This window comes from Acomys minous (genome assembly GCF_964271855.1).
Source record: "Acomys minous genome assembly, chromosome: 5".
Taxonomy (NCBI): Eukaryota; Metazoa; Chordata; class Mammalia; order Rodentia; family Muridae; genus Acomys; species Acomys minous.
The window spans coordinates 67453358-67478321 of NC_140494.1; the positions used below are offsets into that span (position 1 = coordinate 67453358).

At 42.0% G+C, this 24964-nt stretch overlaps 1 pseudogene across 1 annotated transcript; it reads left to right on the forward strand.

The window, feature by feature from the left end:
- Positions 1 to 3487: 3487 nt before the first annotated feature.
- Positions 3488 to 19127, forward strand: LOC311598374 (E3 ubiquitin-protein ligase pellino homolog 2-like; annotated as a pseudogene). The gene is made up of 3 exons: positions 3488 to 3699; positions 13490 to 13677; positions 18515 to 19127. The product of its transcript is annotated as an E3 ubiquitin-protein ligase pellino homolog 2-like (transcript).
- Positions 19128 to 24964: the final 5837 nt, after the last annotated feature.

Consider the following 24964-nt stretch of genomic DNA (forward strand, 5'->3'; position numbering starts at 1 on the left):
GCCCATTCAGGAGAAAAAATTAAGGCTGTCAAGGCATTTATTGCTGGCCTTCTCATACATGGGGACTCCCAAACAATTAAAAACTGATAATGGACCAGCCTATACTAGTGCAGGGCTTGCATCCTTTCTCTCTTCCTACGATATTTTACATAAGACTGGCATTCCCCATAATCCGCAGGGCCAAGCGATTATAGAATGGGCACACCATATACTTAAAGCTTATTTATATAAGATAAAGAAGGGTGAATACAGCGGAAAAACTACCCCACATCCACAATTAGCCTATATATTATATATTTTAAAATTTTAAACTATTGATGCTCCTGCTGCAGATAAACATTGGAGACCTTCTACAAGACATAAAAGAATGGTGAAGTGGAAGGATCTGTCCACTGGTGTATGAAAGGGTCTGGATCCTCTTTTGGTATGGGCCTGAGGCTCTGCTTGTGTTTTCCCACAGGACAATGAGGTACCCATTTGGGTTCCTGGGTGCTGTGTGCATCCTGTCTCTCATCCATCTGCCCATCAGCCTTCAGGAGGCAGCATGGACACCAGTGAAAAGTCCCCCGATCGTGACGCCAGTTGTGGTGGTGTACACCGGTAGGATTTGCTGAAGGAAGCAGAGGCAGGAGCATCACGAGTACGAGTGCCTGGAGTAGTTCCATTTCCAGTGAAGCATACAGAAGAGATCAGTTTGATCCTCTTTCAAGAAAAGAGAGACTTTGACATCACTGCCGCCATTATCGGAGCCATCGCTTTAGCTGCCACTGCTGCAACAGCTACTAGAATTGTCATCCCCCAGAATTTAGACTTTGGACAAACTTTTTGAGGAGGTGGCCAGTGCCCTATCTACTCAAAATTCATTGGACTTCATGATTCAATTGACTGTTCAGAATCTTAATCAGCAGACAGCCTTGTTGCAAGAACAAATTGATAATTTGTGGGATGTTCATATCCTTCCTTGTTATCCTATGTATTATCATGCTTGCATTACCCCAGCTAAGGTGACCAATGCTTCTACATGAAAAAACAACAGGCCATTCAACAGTTCTAGACCGAACAGGTCCTTGTATCCCTGGCATTGGATAATCCCACTGCCCAAAATTTGGTTTAGCCTTGATAAATGAGTATCCAATGATGGAGGCCCCTGCCAACCTAAGACAGAGCGACTGTGTTTTGAGAAGCTGTACCAAGGATGGGTAAGGCAGATGACTAATGTCCTGGCAACCTAAGACAGGAGCTCATTTAATTTATATGAAGGTAGTACCTGTTGGTAACTGTTAGGCTTGGGCCCCCTGGGGCTATGCCCTGGCTGGTATGTAATTGTTATTCTGTCCTGGCAGCTTCCTGTTGTGAACATTGTGCCTTGCTGAGCTGACCACAAGTTCCTGTTTTGCACCCTGGTTACGTTGGTTACATGGTTCCTCTTGTCCTGGGGACTTCCCATCTACATAGTCTTGTATTTTTCTACCTGCCTCTGTACTGTATAAAAGTCCTTGGCCCTCCTTATTAAACAGCATTCTCTTAGAATGGATGACCTGCTGTCTGAAGTGATTCTTCAACTCGTTGTCCCTCGCTCGATACATCGGGGTATATGCAGCGTGGGCGCTACACATCTTGAAAACTAATCCAGCAGAGGGGAGTCTGCCCAGCTTTATAAATATGGCTTATGTTGTATGGCTTTATGCTATCTCTCCTTTAGATTTTTATGTTGCATTTTTAAGCAAGTTACATGTTTTCTAAGCCTGAAATGCATATAGCTAAGCAATATACATCTGCTTGGGTTGATGGGTTCCAGTGAAACTAGTAACTTCGTTTATCCCAGGCACATTTCACTGGATCAAGGAATTAAAGGCCATTAAATAAACAAGAAAGAAGTAATGCTTGTTGGCTTGGTATGGGTACTCTGTGCATGGGGACATAGAGGAGAAGTTTACAAAGGAAATTCATGACCTGCTGGGAAGCATGTGGAGCTAAAGGATGGAGCAGCTCTTCTTTTTACTTTATTCCTTTGGATTTAAAAAAATCATATATTTTACATCATTTATCTTTTCAGATAGAATTCATGATCAAAATAAAAACACCATGGAAGTTGATTTTCATGTCCTTATGTGCATACATGTCAGGGCCTATATGTTCATCCCACGGGCAGCTCCTGAATCCTCTGTTTTCAGGCGAGGACATTTGGGTGTACTCAGTGAGGCATTCTTCGCCTTCATGTAAATGGTTTCGACTGGAGGCCATGTTTGTTGCTGCCTTCAGGCAGACAGATAGGGAGCATCAGTACATACGTGTTTAATATCACACCCTGAGGATGTCCCTACACATAAGCAAATGTGCTTTTAGTTAACAGGGGAAGGCAAGACCTGTTTCAGTGGAATCTACTGAACAGGAAAGGCTCTGTTAGGACTCTAATATGTAGTGAAATATGATCTCCTGGCAGCTTTGAAATCTTACCAAGGAAAGGAAGCAACAATAACATTGGTGGCAACTTTAGCCCTCTCCAGAGAGGTTTCATTTTAATCTAGACATGAAGTGCTAAGAGCAGTCTTTTAAATATTCCCTCCACTTACACTCCGAGCTTTGGGCTGACTTGGGTAAGCCCCACATCCCATGTTCTCATGTTCACTGAGCAATGGCAGCCAGTGTTTTCCCTCTGTCCTCCAGGGTAAGCACTTTGTTTGTTCATGGACTGACTGACTTAGGGAGTTTAGCAAGCAGAGTCCCTTTGTTTCTTTAAAAGTTTGCTTCCTCTGAAAATAGAAAACAAAGAGGAGTTTGCTGTAAAAGTAGTATTTCCAACTTGATCCAAGAGAGAAAATCTAATATCATTCATTCTCCCAGAATAGAAAATTGAGCTTTCTTGCTAAAGTTGCACTTAAACAAAATGACTAAGATCTAGGAATCTACTGTGCAGCATTATACCTGTAGTGTTGTGCATTTGTACACACCCACCTCAGGCTGAGAGGAGCTCACAAACCTGAGGACCTAAGTTTAAGCCCCAGAACCCAAACGAAGGGTGGTGATGTGTGCTTGTAACTTCAGCACTGGAGAGGTGGAAATGGGGCTCACTACAGCTTGGCTGAACAGCTTGCCCAGCCTAACTGGTCAACTACAGACAAAGAAAGACTTCTCATAGCAGGTGAATGGCATCCCTGAAGATGATATCTAAGACTGTCTTCTGGCTTATACATGCTTGTGGGTCTGTGTGTGCATACACGCATGCACGCATGCATGCATGCATGCACATATGCACACACGTGTGTAGTGGGGGAGGGGTCATATCAGTCCCATTAGGTCTTGGTCCATTGATAAAATGAACTAGATTTTAGAAAGGATCTGATCCTTATTCCCTGTAACTTCTCTCTTAGATAACAAGGAAGAGCATGAAGTCAGTTAAACAAAGATAAGGAAGCTGACAGTGTCCCAAGTCCCTGTTCCTGTGAGTACAACACAGAGCCTGATGGTTTTCATATGAGTCATGAGAGTGTTTGGTTTCTTCAAGTGGGCAGATCAACAGAGAGGCCTATCAACTTCATGGTCATCAACACCATTTTTGGCAGTCAGATCTATGATGCCCAGATCACACAGAGCACCACCTCTAGGTTTGCCTGCAGGATCATGTGTGACAGGAACAAGCCATACACAGCATTAGTATTCTCAGCTGGATTTGACTCTTCCAGAAATATATTTCTTGGAGTAAGTTCTACAATATATTCTGGTTTCAGAACTCCACCACTGCTGTGATGGAGTTAATTGCAGAGAACATGCTTAGTGTGAAGTCTGTAGTTAGAAGGTTTTTTTTTATGTTTTAGGGTTTTTTTTCTTTATATATATATACTTTTATTTTATCACACATGTGTAAAACAAACTACATACAGCAGGGAGAACCATGTGACAATCATGAGAATACTGAGTACTATATATGTTACATTCATAGTGACTTGGCCATCTGCATCTGTCTCCTTTGAAGTAAGTGTTTTTCCTGTCTTGTTGAGTCTAGATCTCTGAATGAGATTCAATATCTATTTTATCTCAACTCTAATAGCCTAACTTCTTTATCTTGATCTAAAATGATCTTGTCCCCCAACCAGCTAAACTTGGTTAAAGAACTCTATTATCAAGCCGGGCATGGTGGCACACGCCTTTAATCCCAGCCCTCAGGAGGCAGAGGCAGGCGGATCGCTGTGAGTTCGAGGCCAGCCTGGTTTACAAAGTGAGTCCAGGATGGCCAAGGCTACACAGAGAAACCCTGTCTCGAAAAACCAAAAACAAAAACAAAAACAGAAAAAGAACTATATGATCTTGTTTTCAATGCCCCTCAGAGACTTGAGAAGGAATAAAACTTAAATTCCTGAGTGAACCAGCAGTGTGGGTTAGCAGTTTCCAAAATGTACAAATTTACTTAAGACAGTTTACCTCCTGACCAGTCCTCCAATACACTGTATAATGTTGGAGCCTCATCTTCAGCTTTCTGGCCTATATTTCTGCCAGACTTGTTCCCAGGGCAGGAACTATAGAGGACTTGCTTACCCTGACTTGGCAGAGTGCAGCCGTCTACTCTGCCTGCATCTAAATTGCCCATTTTTAGGCAGATTCTGTTAGTGGTGGAACGAGGACAATTTGCCCAGTTGTTATTTTGCCACCTTTGAAGCCATGTCCATAAGAAGGCTCTTTGATGCTCATCATCATCTTTGAGGTCAGCTAGTTGTTGTCAGGAGTTAACTTGTCTTGTTGTCAAAGAAGTTTAGGATTGTGAGAACAACTTTAAATGCTATATTCTGTGTGTCTCTGAGGCTTTTGAAGACCTTATTCAACTATTTTACCTCATATATCGATATAGTCATATCTATCTGTTAGACTTAGGATATATATTCTTGTGTTAAAATCTGCCAATTATTTGACATCCCCATGTTTTGTATCAATATATTGAACTCTATCGCAAGGACTTAAACATACCCTTCACTATAAGTAACAATTAAGGCCTTGAGTTAAGGAGTAGGTTCAATCATCTAGCTTTTGTTCTATCCTCCCTTTATGTCCCTAAATCTCTCTTTCCTTTCAGCTCCCATCTCCTTGCCTATGTATGCAAGATAAAGGCAAAGAGAGACATTCCTGTGTTTCCCCTAATTTTTTCTCTGTATAAGACCAATATTGACTTATGACCACCTCCCAATTAGAACAGGCAAACATACCGCAACCTATACAACCGTGCTCCCCACCCCCTTTGAGGGAATGGAGCATCGTTCTCTTAAGGTTTCGTCAGGTTCAATTGGGGCACATAATACTTTGGAGTGGGCCCCCCAAAATTGGAGAGAATGCTTAAGCAATATAGTGATTTCATTTGTGATTCAGTTTTTAAATGTTGAGAGATTCCAGGCTTAGTAGGAGATTGCAATGGTGGTCCTAATTGGATCAGAAGTTTTCTACAATATTGTTCAGGAAGCTGTCCAACTCTGATGAGTAAAAGGAACAGAATCATCCAGGGCTGGATCTAGGAGGATGCAGGATATCAGTGCCATTGTGCTGGGGGGGATTGATTCCTCTCAAGTCTGATCCAGCTGGTTATTTTGTTCTGAAAACACAATCTCTTACAAGTATTATCCAGTTCTAACATTATAATTGTATGAGGTTTGCGGGATGCCCGGAACAATTAAAGTGTATGGGTCGACATAAAGCATTTACAAATCTTCCTTCTTTCCTTACTAGTAAAGGCCTCTAATAGTAATTCACAGAGTTTCTGTGGTCCACATGAGGCCTCTCTATGCCTATACATTTATACCTCTGCCAGTCTCAGACCTATTCCCATGTAGTGTGATTAGGAATATAAATTACCTGCTTGTTCTGTAGTTTGAGTTCTTTACATCTCAATTGTGGACCCCTCTCTCTTCCCCTCCTGATCCCACCCCCTCCCTCATCTACCCCCGATCCCATCCCCTCTCTCAACCCCTTTCCCTCCTTCCCCTAGTCCTTAGATAGGGGAGCTCTCCTCCCCTACCATCTGATCTTAGTTTATCTAATATCCCCTGTACTATATATGACCTCTTCCTGTGTGGCCTGACTGGGCCACTCTACACACTCAAGACTCTGTCCATTGTCCAGCTTTAAGTCTCTGTAAATGTCCCTATGTCCTGCTGGGTGGAGTCTCTCCTAGGATGTCGGTGTTGGTTTAAAATCCACATATGAGTGAGTATATACCATGCGTGTCTTTTTGGGTCTGGGTTATCTCGCTTAGGATGATCATTTTTAACTCCATCCATTTGCCAGCAAAACTCAAGATTTCCTTGTTCTTAATAGCTGAATAGTATTCCATTGTGTAGATGTACCACAGTTTTTTTAATCCATTCTTCAATTGAGGGGCATCTCGGTTGTTTCCAGGTCCTGGCTATTATGAATAAGGCTGCTATGAACATAGTTGCACAAATGTTTTTGTTGCATGGTGGGGCATCTTTCGGATATATGCCCAGGAGTGGTATAGCTGGGTCTTGGGGTAGAGCTATTCCCAATTTTCTGAGAAAGCGCCACATTCCTTTCCAGAGTGGTTGAACAAGTTTGCACTCCCACCAGCAGTGGAGAAGATTTCCCCTTTTGCCACATCTTCTCCAGCATGTGTCGTCACTTGTGTTATTGATACACCTAATTGGATAAATGTAAGATGGAATCTCAAGATCATTTTGATTTGTATTTCCCTGATGAGTAGGGATGTTGAACATTTCTTTAAGTATTTCTCATTCGACATTCCTCTTTTGAGAATTCTCTGCTTAGATCTGAACCCCATTTTTTAATTGGGTTGTTTGGTTTGGTAGTGTTTAATTTCTTGAGTTCTTTATATACTTTAGATATCAGCCCTTTGTCAGATGTAGGGTTGGTAAAAATTTTTTCCCAATCTGTGGGCTTTTGCTTTGTTCTGCTAACAGTGTTGTTTGCCTTGCAGAAACTTCTCAGCCTCATAAGGTCCCATTTATTAATTGTTGATCTTAGAGCCTGAGCTGTTGGTGTTCTATTCAGAAATTTGTCTCCTGTGCCAATGAGTTCTAGGGTTTTATCCACTTTTTCTTCTAACAGATTTAGTGTGTCTGGTTTTATGTTGAGGTCTTTGATGCACTTGGACTTTAGTTTTGTACAGGGTGATAAATATGCATCTATTTGCATTTTTTAGATGTAATTGGACCAGCACCATTTGTTGAAAACGCCCTTTTCCCCCATTGTATCGTTTTGGCTTCTTTGTCAAAAATCAAATGGCCATATGTGTGTGGGTGTATATCTGGGTCCGCAATTTGATTCCGTTGGTCGATTGGCCTATTTCTGTACCAGTACCATGCTGTTTTTATTACTGTTGCTCTATAATACAGCTTGAGATCAGGGATGGAGATTTCGCCAGTAGATCTTTATTGTATAGGATTGATTTAGCTATCCTGGGTTTTTTGTTTTTCCATATGAAGTTGAGGGATCTTTCTAGTTCTGTAAAATATTGCATTGGTATTTTGATAGGGATTGCATTACATCTGTAGATTGCTTTTGGTAGGATGGCCAGTTTTACTATGTTTATTCTCCCAATCCATGAGCATGGGAGATCTGTCCATTTTCTAATATCCTCTTCAATTTCTTTCTGTAGAGACTTGAAGTTTTTTTCATATAGGTCTTGCTTGGTTAGATTTACTCCCAGATATTTTATGTTGTTTGAGGCTATTGTGAAGGGAGTGGTTTCCCTAATTTCTTTCTCTGCCTTTTTGTCCTCTATACACAGGAGGGCTACTGACTTTTTCATGTTAATTTTGTATCCTGCCACTTTGCTGAAGCTGTTTTTCAGCTGTAGGAGTTCTTTGGTTGACTTCTGGAGATCGCTGATATATATTATCATAGCATCTGCAAAAAGGGAAACTTTAACTTCTTCCTTTCCTACGTGTATCCCCTTGATTTCCTTTAGCTGTCTTATTGCTCTAGCTAGGATTTCGAGTACTACATTAAAGAGCAATGGAGAGAGTGGGCAGCCTTGTCGTGTCCCTGAATTCAGTGGGATTGACTTAAGTTTCTTGCCATTTAGCTTGATGTTGGCAATAGGTTTTCTGTATATAGCCTTTACTATGTTTACATATGTGCCTTGTATACCTGATCTCTCTAAGACTTTTAGCATGAAAAGGTGTTGGATTTTGTTGAATGCTTTTTCCACGTCTAAAGAGACGATCATGTGATTCTTTTCCTTCAATTTGTTTATATGTTAATTACATTAATGGATTTCCTTATATTGAACCACCCCTGCATGCCTGGTATGAAACCTACTTGGTCCTGATGGATGAGCTTTTTAATGTGATCTTGTATCGGTTTGCAAGAATTTTATTGAGTATTTTTGCATCTATGTTCATAAGGGAGATTGGTCTAAAATTCTCTTTCTTTGTTGGGTCTTTGTGTGGTTTCGGTACTAAGGTGATTGTAGCTTCATAGAATGAGTTTGGAAGAGTTCCTTCTGTTTCTATTTTGTGGAATAGTTTGAGGAGTATTGGAATTAGTTCTTCTTTGAAGGTTTGGTAGAATCCATCTGGCCCAGGGCTTTTGGTTGGGAGACTTTTGATGACTTCTTCTATTTCCTTAGTGGATATGTGACTGTTTAATTTGTTTGCCTGATCTTGATTCAACTTTGGAAAGGGGAATTTATCAAGGAAATTGTCCATATCCTTTAGATTTTCATATTTTGTGGCATATAGGCTTTTGAAGTAAGACCTAAGGATTCTTTGGATTTCCTCAGTATCTGTTGTTATTTCTCCCTTCTCATTTCTAATTTTGTTAATTTGTGTACTCTCCCTTTCCTTTTTAGTGAGTTTGGCTAAGGGTTTGTCCATTTTGTTGATTTTCTCAAAGAACCAGCTCTTCGTTTCATTGATTCTCTGAATTGTTTTCTTCATTTCTAACTTATTGATTTCAGCCCTGAGTTTGATATTTCCAGCCATCTACTCCTCTTGGGTGTGTCTGCTTCTTTTTTTCTAGAGTTTTCAAGTGTTCCATTAAGTTGCTTATATGCGATGTCTCCAGTTTCTTTGTGAAGGCACCTAGTGCTATGAATTTTCCTCTTAGCACTGCTTTCATTGTGTCCCAAAGGTTTGGATATGTTGTGCTTTCATTTTCATTAAACTCTAGGAAGTCTTGATTTCTTTCTGTATTTCATCCCTAACCCAGTTGTCACTGAGTAGAAGATTGTTCAATTTCCATGTGTTCATAGGCTTTTTGTTATTTCTATTGTTGTTGATGCTCAGCTTTAGGGCATGGTGGTCTGAAAGGATGCAAGGGATTATTTGAATTTTTTGTACCTATTGAGGCTTGTTTTGTGATCAATTATATGGTCTATTTTGGAAAAGGTTCCATGTGGTGCAGAGAAGAAAGTATGTTCTTTTCTATTTGGGTAGAAAGCTCTGTGAATGTCAGTTAGGTCCATTTGATTCATGACCTCTGTTAGCATGATTATTTCTCTGCTTAATTTCTTCCTTGAGGATCTGTCCATTGGTGATAGTGGTGTGTTGAGGTCTCCCACTATTTTGTGTTGGGATCAATGAGTGATTTAAACTTTAAAAGTATTCCTTTTACAAATGCAGGTGCCCTAATATTTGGGGCATAGATATTTAGGATGGTGATGTCCTCTTGGTGGATTTTTCCTGTGATTAGGACAAAGTGTCCTTCTCAATCTTTCTTGATCACTTTTATGTGAAAGTCTATTTTGTCGGATATTAAAATGGCTACTCCTGCTTTGCTTCCTGAGACCATTTGCTTGACAAAAATTTTTCCAGCCTTTTATTCTCAGGTAATGTCTGTCTTTGTTGATGAGATGTGTTTCTTGAATGCAACATATTGAAGGGTCTTGTTTTTGCATCCATTTTTTTAGCCTGTGCCTTTTTACTGGGGAGTTGAGACCACTGATATTGACAGATAGTATTCACCAATGGTTATTGGATTCTTTTATTGTGGAGTTAGTGGTGATTATGTGTGGCATGTCTGTTTTGGTTTTGCTGGTGTGCACTTATCAGTATGATGCATTTTCTTGGGTGTGGCTGCTATCGTTGTGATGATGTTTTCCTTCTACTATTTTCTGTAGAGCAGGGTTGGTGTTTAGATACTGTTTAAATTTGGTTTTGTCATGGAATATCTTGACTTCCCCATCTATGTTGATTGAAAGTTTTGCTGGATATAGTAGCCTAGGTTTACATCTGTGGTCTCTTAGAGTCTGCATAATCTCAGACCAGGCTCTTCTGGCTTCATAGTCTCTGTTGAAAAGTCAGGTGTAATTCTGATGGATCTACCATTATATGTTATTTTGCCTTTCTCTCTTGCAGCCTTTAGTATCTTTTCTTTATACTGCAGGTTTAGTGCTTTGATTATTATGTGCCGGGATGAATTTCTTTTCTGGTCTAGTGTATTTGGTGTTCTGTAGGCCTCTTGTATGTTCAAGGGTATCTCCTTCTGTAGATTGGGGAAGTTTTCATGTAAAATTTTCTTTAAAACATTCCCTGAACCTTGGAACTTTGCATCTTCCTTTTCATCAACTCCTATAATTCTGAGGTTACGCCTTCTCATGGTGTCTTTAATTTCTTGGATGCTTTGTGTCCCTAATTTTTCTGTTTTAAGGTTTTCTTTGAGAGAAGTATCCATTACTTCTATTGTATCTTCAGCACCTGAGATTCTCTCTTCCATGTGTTGGATTCTGTTAGTTATACTTGTCTGTTGGATTCCTGCTTCCTTTTTTAATTGTTCCATTTCACTTTTTTTCTCGATTTGTGATATTTTAATATTGTCTGACTCTGTTTTAGTGTCTTGAATTGTTTTATTTAAATCCTTCACCTGTATGCTTGTGGTATCTTGTTTCTCCCAGATGGCTTCTATTCACTTGTTTGTGCTATCCTGGAATTCCTGGAAGGCTCTATTCATTTCCTCTTTATAGTTCTCAAAAAAGCTGTATAAGCATGGTTTTGAGGTCATCTTCCTATGACTCTGCCATAGTAGGATATCTGTTGGTTTCTGGGCTTTCTGGTGGAGCCAAAATGTCTTGATTTCTGTTATTAGACCTCTTATTCTTTCCTTTAGGCATCTGCTTAGGAGGCTTGGGCTTTCCAAGCTGGTGGTCTTGGGGGTGAGTACCTTTGATAAGGAGCTGTTTTCTATACTGGGTTCTCAGACTCTGCCTTCCGTGTCTTTATTTGTTTGAGCTCTACCACCTAGATTCTGTGGTTTTATAGGGCTCCTCTGGCTGTTTGTCTCCTCTAAGGGATTCACCACACAATGAATCTGTGATTTAGATGTCAGATGCTGTGTGACTTTTGTTTTGTTAATCTTTTGCTCTATAAACAGGCTACTCCACTTTGGAGCACTGATCCATTCAGCAGTCTGACCTCCCCTTTCTCCCTGCTGGTTGCCACTCTCCACTGAAACAAGGCACTGGTCCATTCTCTGTCACCCACGGTCACTGCACACAGTCCCTTGCAGCCCCTGTTGCTTGCCACTTCCCGCTGCTGAGCTCACCAATCCCCGCCCCGCCAATCACCACTGCGAGTGTTTTGTCCCTCGAGGCCTACCTCAGCAAGCCCTGCTAGTGTTGTTGGCGCCACAGCCACCACTGCTATCCTGTCGCTCTGCTTTAGCTGTGGGCTGCCGCTGCTGCTGCTGTCGCTGCGAATGCTCTGCTCCTCGGGGGGTCTGCGCTTTTCCCCCGTGTTTGGGGTTGCACAAGGTTGTCCCTAGTTTGTTCCTGGTGCACTATGGTTTCTCCCCCTGTAGTTGGGTGGGGAACTTGGTGTTCCTGCTTATGAAATAAGTCCAATTTTCTGCCTTGGTTTCTCTGGCGTCTAAGCAAGGTGCACGCTGCTCGCTGTCATCTTGGAACTCCCCGATGTTTTAGTTTTAAGAACAGCCCAAGGCAGTGTTAAAAACCTGGCCACGTGTATGCAGCACTCAGGAGAGAGAAGCAGGAGGGTTATAAGTTCAAGGCCAGTCGTACTGCAGAGAGACCCTGCCTCAATAAAAAGAAAACACTCTGTAGATTACTCAGCTGTTGTTGTTGTATTTGTTGTATTAATTAAAAAGTATATGCTAACATTATATATATATATATATATATATATATATATATATATATATATATATATACATACACATGCACACATATATTTATGGTGAAATTGGGAGGTTTATTTCAAAGGGAAAAATAAGTGGCCAAATTCAGATCTTTAGTGTACAAAGGAAATTGTTAGCTGTTCACTGAAAGGTGAGCGTTTGCTGTATCCCCTGTTTTATGTGATAACAGAAAACAGAAAGCCCTGCCTTCAAGGGGTACTTGATAAACTAACCCTGAAAGCTTTAGTAGCTAACCTATCTTAATACAAATACCTCTTGAATCTGAACATCGTTGTGGAGAGAAAACTGTCTATTGTGACCTAAAGGAAAATATGACAGGAAGTACTGAGGAAAGCCAGTTCAGCCCTGGTGATGCAGTGGTCCTGCAACATCTTGGACCTGATTCTCTCTGTCTTGCCCACTCCTCCCCTGGTGCAGTGGCCACCTGAGGGTTGGGAAGAGGAGGAGGTCTGTTCCTGAGTCTGCCACCTGCTCCTGCGTTTCCCAGCATCTGCTTGTGTGGGGCAGCTCCCTGAGAAAGAAGTGGCTGTGTACTTGGGCATAGCCACCTCACAGTGGTCACAAGGCCTCCAAGCCTGGGGCTGCTCTGATGGGTTTACATGAAGCAGGACTCTGATCCTCCCTGCAGTGCCACAGGGCCAGAAGGGGAAAGGGGAGGGGCTTCAAAGCAGTGCATGTACGAGGATGAGAGGGTGTCTGTCCTATCACTGCTGCCATCGCCTCAAGGATAGACACAGCAGTTTGCATGGAAACACACTCGCCCCCCAATTGTTGGCTTAATTTTTAAAATTTTGTATGTTTGATAAAAAGTACTTCTTTAGACTATTTTTTCAGGTACCTGCGTAAGAGCAGGTGGAAGTGACACTCAAGAAAGAACTGAAGGCTTAGATTCCAGGTTTGACACAGGGGAAGGGGTCCCTGAGTGAGGAGATCAGGTGCCAGCCCTAGCTAAGCTCCTGAGGAGAACATACAGTGGGTGGTCAGAGATGAATTGTTCAGCTTCTGACAGCTTAGCTTCTGTCCCATTGTCAGAGCAGCACATTTATCCTCCACTTTCCAGCTTTAAGTAGAAAATGACATCTCTGCTCTTTTCCACCTTTTCTGTGTATTTCTTTTTTCAAGACAGGGTCTCTCTGTGTAGCCTTGGCTGTCCTGGACTCACTTTCTACACCAGGCTGGCCTGGAACTCACTGTGTAGATGGGGCTGGTCTCAAACTCACAGATATCTGCCTGCCTCTGCCTCCCAAGTGCTGGTATTAAAAGAGTGTGCCACCAGGCCTGACTGGCTTCCCATGTATTTTAAGGATACTCCGGAGTTTTGCTTCTCAAGTATCACTTTAGCAGGCTTTTTCTGTTCTGTGGTATTGTTCTCCAGAAAAATGCAGCATAGTGGAAGAACATGGATGGCACATGGACAGACTCACCACCAATGGTGTCCTGGTGATGCACTCCCAGGGTGGTTTTACAGAGGAGTCACAGCCCTGAATATGGTGAGAGATATCTGTCTGTGGAGATGTGATTATCTTGTGAGAGACCAGGTTGGCATAGGAGAGGGGAAAGTTAGTGAGTCAGTGGCCTCCATTCTGGAAAACAGACCAAAGCACAGACACTTTGTGGCAACTGTCACTCTCCCCTGCTGAAGCTCAGAGCCTTGGTGCAAGGCAGGTGTGCAGTTCCCTGGTCCAGAAGCAATGCTACAGGCTCTGGAGAGTTGGAAAGTGTGGCTGTCTATCCTCAGGGTGGGCCACTCCAGGAGAACAGTCATTTATTACACTATCATTGCAGAATTCATCTTTCCCCCATAACACTTTACTAATCCAGAAAAAATCCTGGGCAGTATCAAACAGTGAGTGAAATTTTTAAATTAAACAAAAGTCTAGATTTTCTAAAATTAAGAAATACTCAACTTGCCATGAACCCTCCCTTAGGTTCATGGTTAGCAATTAGTAGCATTCTCAGTATTGTTCACCAGAGGAAAACGAATATTTTACTTGGGCTGGAGAGATGGCTCAGTGGTTAAGAGCACCACCTGCTCTTCCAAAGGTCCTGAGTTCAATTCCCAGCAACCACATGGTGGCTCACAACCATCTATAATGTGATCTGATACCCTCTTCTGCAGATAAAGCATTCATATACAATAAATAAATCCTTTAAAAAAGAAAAAGAATATTTTACTTGAGGCCAGACCTGTTACGACAGGGTGACATCTCAGAAGTGTCACTGCCAAGTGGCAGTCTGAGGTCTGATCACACCATAAGTGCGGCACAAGCCCTAAAAGACCTATTCACCTTTCCCTCCTCCTTTGTTGCATAGAAGCTAGGAGAGAAGCTCTGGGTTATAGAAAGGGAGGCAGTTCTCGAAGCAGCCATAGGCAAAACACACAGCAGTGAGGGCGTGTGGTCTATGGGCTCAGATGAAAGTGGCAACGAGATGTTTCTGGGATGGAGAAAGGAAGCGGGGCCTGGTGGACAGTTTGCTGTCCTACACCTGAGGCCTACTTCTAGGGTGTCATTTTCATTATTTCTATTTCACACCTTTCAGAGACAAGCAAGGCCCCTTCACCTTACAGAAAATAGCCTTTTCTTAGTGTCTCCAATAAATACACATGAAAAACATTTTCTGTGAAAGGTCAGGCAAACTCTGTTTTATTTGAATACTTTTAAAGAAATTGTAAATTGGAAAGGTATTGTGAAAACAATTTCCTAACAAGAATGATTCTGATGATCCAAGACTTTTACACAAGATTGACCCAGATCAACTGATTTACCTGTTGACATGGAGACAACAGGATAACCACAAGACAAGGCCTTCCTAGGGACTCTCTTGTCTACTACTGCTAGATGGGAGCTAAGGAAAGGCACATTGACTCTCTTTCGGCACCCAGACCTCTCCACCCAGCTGTCCAGCCCAGGCCTGGTGCCTGGTGCTATGTTGTCACCTACAGTTCCCTAGCCTGTTCAGTTCCCAAGGCCATGTGAGTTCCTTGTCCACTCCATGCTTAGGGTAATCACACCTCTCTGGTGTGCTGCTCTTATCACCCTCCTCCTGGATCCTGACGTCATTTCCAAATCTCCATTCAGGAAAAATCTGTTAATGTTTGGCTGCTGCTCTGAAGAGGTCCAGGGTAGGGTCTTTGGGGCTGCATGTGGATGTCTGTCTTGTTTGCTTCATCTCTTGGGTGGCCAGAGCTGATGGCTCAGGCAACCAATTGAAAGAGAAAGAAGGGAAGGGGAAAAAGAGCCCAAGGTTTCTTCTCTAGGGACTGGCTATACTGCGGCCAAGGAGGAGAATTTAAACTGACCACAAATTTCCTATGGATGAGGCTGTAAAAGCAGCTTCTAGCCAGAAACTGCACAGGGGTCATAAAAGGAGGTTCTTTGATCTGCAGGCAGGCCTCTTTGCGGAGATCTCCAATGAGATGGTGTAAACTTAGGCTGATAAAAATGAGTCTGCTAGCTCATTTGCAAATCTACAGGGAAGTAAGAAATGAGAGAGAGAGGAGAGAGAGAGAGAGAGAGAGAGAGAGAGAGAGAGAGAGAGAGAGAGAGAGAGAGAATAAACCACTCACACACATACATTTAAGAGAAAGGGTGGATGAATTTGGGCATCTCGACTTCAACTGAAGTTAAGCTTCCCAATTTCAGCCCTATTTATTGTTGATGACCATACTTATACTTCTGAGAAAAGAGAATTACCTCATAGTCAACAGACTAAAATTAATCACAAAACAGATGAATTCTAAAATAAAACTGGTTACATGTTTTAAAGCTAAGCCTTTCTTATCTATGTATCCATTACATAAGCTCATAGTAAGTTCAGAATGATGAACGTTGGCAGAGTCTAAGGTTAATAGGGTTTGAAACTTACAAAAGTATACCACTTATCAATTAGGACGGACCTAATTATACATTATCTAGCTATCTCTTAGTTCATTATGAGCTCAAGACAATAATTTTATCTGTCATTCTAAGAAACAGAGTAAATTCAGACATATCAAGGTAGCTTCATTCCATTTAGGTTCATGCAAAGTTTAAATAAACTTGCCTATATTTATGGTGAAATACCAGGATTCATGGTGCCATCTGCAGTGGAGGCTTATCTGAAGCCACAAATCTACTACAAGGCTATCCTTAGTGAGGCATCTGGAGGTCCACAAAGGTATTTATTACAGGCATAAACTAACTTTGACTTTTAAAACTATTTGAATCAAATCAGGAATTCCATAATCAGGGATTAATTCATCTAAACAACAAACAGTACATCTTCAACAAGATCCTGTAGGAAGTTTGCTCAATCTGAGCTGGTCAGTACCCAGAAAATAACAGTTTACACCAATACCAGATGTTTTTACTTTTGGTTTTTGAGATAGAGTTTCTCTGTGTAATCTTGGGCTATCCTGGACTCGCTTTGTAGACCAGGCTGGCCATGAATGTAGTCCTGGCTGTCCTGGAGTCACTTTGTAGACCAAGCTGACCTTAGACTCACAGTGATCCACCTGCCTCTGCCTCTGTAGGTGCTGGGATTAAAGGCATGTGCCACCATGCCTGGCTCTAATGCTAGATTTTAGAGAGATGCAGCAAAGCACAATTGACATGGTAGTCAGAGGTTGGAAGCAATTCTGGGGTACATCATGATACAGACCTTGCAAATATCAGATCACCTCCAGAGATCTCTCATGCCTACTGGACTTCTCCAAGCCAATAGCTCCTGACAGCATGTCAGAGGCTGAAAGCCATTTGGGGGGAGGGGCATCATGGTACAAGACCTTGCAGACACCAGATTACCTCCTACCCAGCCCACATGCCTAGTGAGCTCCCTTAACAGGGTGGCTCTTGGCAAAAATTCTTGCAGAACCCATCCTGACCTATCTTCATCAGAGTATTAGCATCAATGATGCTTACTGCATGCCTGTGGGCCTTTGTCTGCAGGCAAAGGAGCCTCTTCCTCCAGTTAAGCTATAGGTGAGCAACCGCCCTGCTGATAACAACCCATCAGCCCCAAATGTGTTAAAAAGATAGTTCCTTGCAGACCCTAACCCACACAAAAAGTGTCAAAAGCTGGCTCTTTGAAGAAAAACATATCAAAGGTACCTTGGAGACAAGCCCGGGGTGGGGGGTGGGGTGGGAGGGTGGGGGTGAGTGTCCTGGGAGTGTCTCCTGCTAGTCAAGTACTCTTAGTTTAAAAACCCAGAGGCTGGAAGGTTTAGCAGCACACTCCCCATTCTTTCCCTCCCCCAGCTCTCTCTTTTTGTCTTTTTTTATCATTAAGATTAGTGAAATAAAACCTAGTTCTTTGACTCTTGACTATTTTTATTTTAATCAAGTGCGGTCTGTCCTTTCACAAGCCAGAGGCTCCCTTCCCCCTCTGAAAGGGATGCAGATTTTTATTGTCTCAACCCCTGCTGAGTGTGGCTGCACCTTGCTCCCTCCCTGGCCTTCATGGTAGGTTCTCAGGACAGAGCCTTCTTCAACTAGCCTCCAGAAGGCTGAAGAAAACTCTGTGACCAGATTCTCAGCCCAGCCTCTAGGGGAAAGGAACCCACACATGCCAGACCTCGCTTCCAAGAATTCAGCTTGCTGTAATCTGTTTAACCCTCAGGGCCGCCTTCTACATTCTAAAGAAGGGGAGAGTATGGCAGTATGCTCCAATAACCACCCCCAAGGTCACACAGCTATAAAGGACAGAGCCAGGTCCTTAACAGGCCAAAAGCCTCAGACTGTAGTGTCAGCCATTGTGCGACAGTGGCCTCCCCCGGTTCCAGGCATGCCTGCCTCCCACTGCTGCAGACTGCGGTTCTGACTCCTTAGCCTTGATCCCTTCAGGGTTTAGTATGCATCTAGTATTAGCAGTGGGCTGCTTCCTGCTGACAGTGCCTGACCCTGCTGCTTGTCAGCTGTAAATGACCTGTGCAGGCACGGGGTGCTTGGCACAGACAGATGCCCTCTGAAAACAAAAGGCTTTCCATGAAGACTTCTGCCTCTGACCTTAGGAAAAACATGGGTGAAAGACAGATCAAGGTGTGCGTAGCTAAGGGTCACCTGCAGTGTGTTGGACGCTCTGCTAGAAGAGTGTGGGTCTTCAAAGGCAAGACAGCACTCATCCCGTATAAGGTCTATGGGTGTGTTCTCCACATAAAAAGTTAAAGATAAAAGTGTAATGTTTGTGGGACTCTTAAAGTAACTGCTGCATTAATCGAACCTAAAAGGCTCTGAGTGTTTCACCCTGAACGTTTATGTGTCCTGAGGCTGGGGAGGGCAATTCCCATGTACTTTTTAGTTGCATATGTTACCTTCCTGTGTCTTCTGTTTTTCCCCTTACAGAGGAAAGGGTGTTGAGGTGCCTTTGCCCCCACAGTCTGAAGATTTTGCTTTTAAAGGTGTATCTGTTGAACCTGTTGTAGGTGAAAACTGAGATCAGTGTCCTGTAAGACAGCTCCCCCATTGACCTGTGTGGGGCCACTCTTCTTTGGAGAACTACAGATGGCCCTTTTCACACTCCGAGTCAGAAGCACGGCAGGAATGCAACCCAACCCCAGTGCCCCATGAGCCTCAACGCCCTGGCCTTCCCTAGATCAACCAGAAGGAGGGGGTGGAGGAGAAGCCGCCCTGGGCATACCTGAGTTGCGGCCATATGCATGGCTACCATAACTGGGGCCATCGGAACGACACAGAGGTCAATGAGAGGGAGTGTCCCATGTGCAGGACTGTGGGACCCTATAGCCCTCTCTGTCTGGGCTGTGAGGCAGGATTTTTATGTTGACGCAGGACCCCCCAACTCACGCTTTCTCCCCCTGCTGACACGTGTGTTCAGAGAAGTCTGCAAAGTACTGGTTTCAGATTCCACTGACCCACGGAACCCACGCATTTCAAGCCGCCGGTCCGTTCTGCACCACGCGGCTGGTTGGCTGTGGGTTCCTTTCTCCCGGAGGCTGGGCTCAGAATCTGGCCCCAGAGTTTTCTTCAGCCTTCTGGAGGCTACCTGAAGAAGGCTCCATTTTGAGAATCAGTCCTTGAAGAAGGCCTTTTTGGCAGGGAGGAACGCAGGGCAGTTGCATTCAGCCAGGTTGAGGCAAGAAAAATCTGCGTCCCTTCCAGGGGGGAAAGGGGGCCTCTGGCTTGTAAAAGGCCAGACTACACTTTAATAAAAATAAAGACAAAAGAGTCAAACAACTAGATTTTAATTCATTAAGCTTAAAGAAAGGACAAGGACAGTTCTATATGGGAGGGATGGAGGATAGCAGGAGACACTCCCAGGACACTTCCTGGGGCTTGTGTCTCCTGGGTACTTTTGATATGTATTTCTTCAAAGAGACAGCTTTTGACACATCCTGTGCAGGTTAGGATCTGCAAGGAACTATCTTTTTTTTAAACACATTTGGGTCTGTTGGGTTGTTGTTGGCAGGGGTCCGCTCACCTATGTCGGAACACAGTTTACTGGGAGAGAGTGTCTCCTCCGCCTGCAGACAAGGGCCCACAGTTGGCGAACAGAACTGCATCACATTGACTTTCCAAGGTCCAGTGGACTGACACCCTGGACAGCCATCTATACATTATTAACATGTTACTGTGAAGATTTTGCCATTAACTGTAGATTCTACTTTCAAAGCGCTGTTTGTTAAGGGAAAGGCATACTGGGCTGGGGGAAACGGGGCTGATAATGAAACTAGGCAGGAGCCCACAGATACAACTGTGTTTTGCATGCTCGGAGCAGCAGCAGCAGCATTGAGGTCTGCCTGATTAAACTTTAATACCTGTGTAATAACTGGATTTCAACTGCCATGTTTTTATTTTAACTTTAACGTTTTGAGCAAGATTTATTTTTCCTTTGTAAACTTGGGCAAGATTTACATCCTTTTTATACATGTAGAAGAAATGTATTCAACAGATGTCTTAGTGCCCAGCCTGCAGAGCTGTGTCGCACCGGTGTCAGGCATATATTATATGATCCTGATACATCCATATTTGAATTGGTTTCTCCATATTTTGCCTGTTAGCAGACAGTTTGCCTATTTTCAGCAAATTAAACCTATCTGAGTACTTTTTCTTAAGAGCAAAATGATAATATTAATTACTGTTTAATGCTGCTGCTTAATTTGACTATGCTGAGCTTTCCTGTTATTTTAAAAATAGCTGTTTCCCCATGGAGACCATTGTGTAGGAAGATGGATTTTTTTGTTTTGTTTTAATTATATTTATGATGTGAAAATCCAACAGCAGTCTTCTTAATGCTCTACATAGATCACCTACAGACAAAAAAGGAAGGGAGGGAGTGAGGGAAGGAAGGAGGGAGGGAGGAGGGAAGTACTTTCTAGAGAATCCTGTTGGATGTCATCTGAGGCAGCCAGAGCGCCCAGCGCTGGTTTTCAGAGAAAGGTTAGAGAATGTATTCGCAGCCTCTTGTCATATGGAGAAAGATACTTTGAGAAATCTTGCTATCTTAGGCTTAATCTAATAAGATAAAGTTGAATTTCACCTATCCAAAAAAAAAAAGCTTTTTTTTTTCAGTGAAGTTCACTCTGATACCAGGACTGCTTTGTGCCAGTCCTATAGTTCTGCATATGACATATGCCCCCAAATACAGGAGGCACTCTACCTTCAGAGTCCCTGACACCATAAACTCAGCTCGGGCAATAAGCTGAAGGCTCTTCAGTGGCAGTTGTGCCGCCTTGATCTTTTCCTTTGGTTTCCAGGTGAGGGTCACCTCCCGCCCTGCCAGAGGGATAGCAGAGGTGTCACACTGCAAAGGAAGCCATGCTGACTTGCACAACTTCTGATAAGTCACTTTCTACTGAAGAAAGCTTTTCAAGTTAGGAAGCAATTTCATTTTTGAGAGTAAAGGACTCAGGTTCATCCAGGTAAAAGGACACAGTTGAGAAAGGAAATTTCTCCAAGGTCAGTCTGTTCTCAGGTTTGACTTGTCATCACTTTAAAGGATGCATGCTAACCGACCCCCACCTGTACATAAGTACATCACCAACTGCCCATCCCCATCTCAGCATGACCAGAAGTCAAGACCTCATGTCATGCCTCCATAAGTGATATTTGTTTTTCAGTTGCTTGTGTCATTTTCTTCTGAAAAAAATTCAGAGTGAATGGGGTATAGCTCTGATTATTTTTCTAGTGTTTTAAAATTATTGTTGTTGTTGTTATTATTATTATTATTATTATTATTATTATTATTATTATTATTATTATTATTATTAAACAGTGTTGCTGGGTTACGCAGACTGTGGCTGTCAACGTTTCTCTGATTTTTTTTTTGGCTTTTTTTTTTCAAAAAGAGCTACAGTTCACACTGCAGAGTAAGTATTAAGCTTTCTGGCCCCCCTCCATACTTCTGTGGCCCAAAAGAATTAAAATCTTTTAATATAAATAGAGAACATATTTATATCATTCCTCATGGTTAATTATAGAGTTTGGTACCTTTGTGCCTCAGGGAAGCCACGTGATGTAACTGGTTATAGACTTTGGGGATTAGGGTATAGAGAAAGGAGAAAGCCATTGGAAAACATGATGGGCTCTACTAAGGAGACTAATTAACGTAGGTGCAGAAATGTGCCGGGGCTGGCATCAATGTGATTGTAGTAGAATTTGCCTTCCAGTACTAGGAGGGAAATTGTTTTTAAGTTATTACAAATACTGTATTAGGAGAGTTGAGAGCTCTTCATAAAATATCAATGCCTCTCATTTTTGCTTACCAGTCTCTGTAGTTAGGAGCCTCCGTATTGATATTTGAACACTTTGAAGAGCTTAGAAACCACATTTTCTACTTACATGCACTAAAGGTTGCTCTACTATTTCACCCAACTTCTTTTCCTCCTCAGAGCTGTTCTGCTGTCTGGATATGCACTAGAGGTGGACAGTCATGCTATTCTTGGTGCTGCCTTCATGCAGTCTTGCCTCTAACAGTGGAAATTCAGATAGACAGGCCCAGGGTTTTGATTTCAAGGCAGATGTGGTCCTGTTCACTTGGCTGTCAATCTCATGGTCCCATAGTTCTCCCTCTTTTGGACTAAAGGTCTAAAGCTCCTATGGTAGTGAACATGGGACAAAACTCCAGTCATGTTACAACCAATGAAATAACTTCAGAATATTTGTAAAGGAAGCTAAGCATTACTGAAGCAGTGAACAATAAATAAATAAATAAAACCAGTTCTGTAATGTGTCCTCAACAAATGCATGCCCTCCTGACTCCCTAGTGGGCAGTAGAGGGAAACAAATATATTTTCCAGTTCTGCTCAACTTTCTGAACAGAAATAGACATGCTGGAAAGGCTGTTCTGTCTTTTATGATGAAATCACATATTGCTTCTCGGTATTGAATAATCTAGGAGTTAGAGGGCTAGTCATATTTACTGTGGACAGTATTATAAGCAGTCAAATTTTATGGCTATCTTTGTAAAATCTGTTCTTTTATATTCCATGTCAAATTGAAAATTTTATTTCTTCACTGTTGTACCTGTGAAAATACAAGCCATTTTACAGGAAAAAAATCTTCAAAATAATTGTTACACAAATCAGGACATCCGATGAAGCTGAGTTTATGGTGTCACAGACTCTGAAGGTGGGGTGCTTCCTGTATTTGGGGGCATATGTCATATACAGAACTATAGGACATAATAGGTATTTGTACATCTCTTGAACTGCCACATGAATCCCAAACAGACATTTATTATTGTCTTATGCTCTGCACACCACATACTTACATCTGTGTTCTGAAATCCCTGAATATTTTTTTTAAAGACACTCCATTGGTGCTTATATTACTATTTCTTGTGACATCTTCTCACTGTCAAATAAATCTAACTTGTAGGAGAATTTAACCTGGCTTGTAGAATTAATGGATTTTTTTCATGATCATTATAATTGTGTTATTACTTTTGTGGTAGTCCTAATTTATTTTCAATAGCAAAAGGATGATGTGTAAGCCTTTAAGACTTAATCTAGCATGTCTATCATAAGATAATACTTGCATTTGTGATAGAATTTTTTCTAATCAAATTGATATCAAGAGTTATAACTGTTATTGAGGGAAATAGGTTTTTAATTTCTAAAACAGAATGCAGATGTTCTGTTTTTATCAAATCCAAGATGTCATGAATTGTAAAATGTGTTTCTGTAGTAAAACAAGCAGTTGCACTTATAAGGTATCACCCACCCATCAAGTGTGCTGAAAACCACTCAGTGTGGAGAAAAATGGTATTTTCTACAATGGGATCAAGGACCACTGGTTATCATCATGCAAAAGAATGAAATTAAGACCCATACACAGTGAGGTCTTAAAAAAAAAACTCAGTGGGTCAAAGCAGAACTGTAGAACTCTCAGAAGAGAGAGCTTAAACCCTCTGACTAGGTTAGTCAGTGGTTTCTTAAATACTACACTGGGGGGAAAAGCCTTTTGCCAATGAACAAATTGAATTTCATTAAAATTAAAAACTTTTGTGCACAAAATGAAGCTGTAATTAGTAAAAAGATAACTCACAAAATGGAGTCAAAATGTAGTGGTCGTAGGTCTCACGAGGAAATTGGATCAAGCATCTGAATTTCAACTTGCTCACAAAAACACAATGCCACTAAAAATGGTCAAAGCTGGTTGTCCCCCTCAGATACATAAATGTCAAATAAGCACATAAAACATGTTCAACGCTATTAACCACTGAGGACTGCAAATTAAAACTGCACAGTTCAGCTTTATATCCACTGGAACAGCAGAAAAAGACCATCGCAGAACTTTTGTAAGAGGTTGGAATGTGAGCGTCCGTGTCCCCTTTCTGGGATGGGAAAACGGTGCTGCTGCTTTGGGACAAGCAGTTTGCAATTCCTCAGACCATCCAAAGTGTAGTCACTATGAGATCTGGAGAGCTAATCTGGAGAGATACATGCACACAGAACTGAGAACACATAAGAGTGTTAGTGAATGTCCCTTCCATCTTTAGCTAAGGAAGTAGTAGGTTTCCATATGGAGTTTGCTGTACGGGTTGCATTTGGTCCATCCCTGTGCACACTCCTCAGCTCCCAGGCCTCTCTCCAAGCCATTAGCCCCTTCACCATCCTTACCCACCCTTTCTACTTCATTGCCTTTACCCCTTTTCCCCTTTCCCCCTTCCCCCCAATTTCTCTTTCTGAGCCTGGCCTACCCTACTTGAAATAATGGTTGTCAGTTCTGTCCACTTTCATGCAAATTCCATTTTTCTTTATGACGGAGTGCAGTTAACACTGTATGTGTTTGCAACAATACCGGGATCTGCCCATCTGTTCATGGACATCTAGACTGATTCCATGCCCTTGCAATTGTGCCAAGCCATGTGGATGTGTCTGAAAGCAACACAAATGTCCATCGCTTGAGAAATGGGTAAGCAAAATGAATATATATACAATGAAATTCAGGCTGTACAAATGAAGTGTTGATACATACTGAACCTTTAAAATACATTAAGTGTAAGAAACCAGACACTATATCCACAAATATGTCAGAAATGAAAATCCACAAAGGCAAATTAATAATAGCCACTGGGGATTAAGGAAAAATAAAAAATGCTTATGAATAGGTATATGGTTTGGGGGTAGGGAGGTGATGAAAACATTCTAAACTTAGTAGTCAACTGAACATGCTAAAACCAAAAAACTGAATTGAACACTTGAACAGACAGATAACAACTACTTGAATTTTATCTCAAAACTTATTTTTAAAAAGGATACCCTAGGACAAGGAAGATGACTCAGAAGGTAAAGGCACTTGTCCCCGAGCCTGACAACCTCAATTCAATCAGAATAGACATTCTGTAAGTTCTGTGACTTCCAAACACTCACCTTGGCAGGGACATCCCTACACACACACACACACACACACAC